This window comes from Odontomachus brunneus, unplaced genomic scaffold, assembly GCF_010583005.1.
Source record: "Odontomachus brunneus isolate Ranch 3 - 2012 unplaced genomic scaffold, Obru_v1 Obru_scaffold_111, whole genome shotgun sequence".
NCBI classification, from domain to species: Eukaryota; Metazoa; Arthropoda; class Insecta; order Hymenoptera; family Formicidae; genus Odontomachus; species Odontomachus brunneus.
In genome coordinates this window covers 263,427-263,709 of record NW_022639561.1, presented here as the reverse complement: position 1 = coordinate 263,709, position 283 = coordinate 263,427, and positions in this window count along the sequence as shown.

Below are 283 nucleotides of genomic sequence, written 5' to 3'. Positions count from 1 at the left end.
GACATGTGCTGCTTCATTACTTTGACTTGAAAAAAACTGCAGCTGCAGCTCATAAATTGCTTTTCGAAACTTATGGCAATTATGCTCCATCCGAAAGAACATGCTAAGTATGGTTTCTGCGATTTAAGAGTGGTGATTTTGATGTCAATGATAAAGAACGCTCAGGCCAACCGAAAAAGTTTGAAGACACCGATTTGCAGGCATTATTGGACGAAAACTCTACTCAAACGCTCCAAAAATTGTCTGCAGCATTAAATGTTACTCCTATGGCTGTTTCCAAACG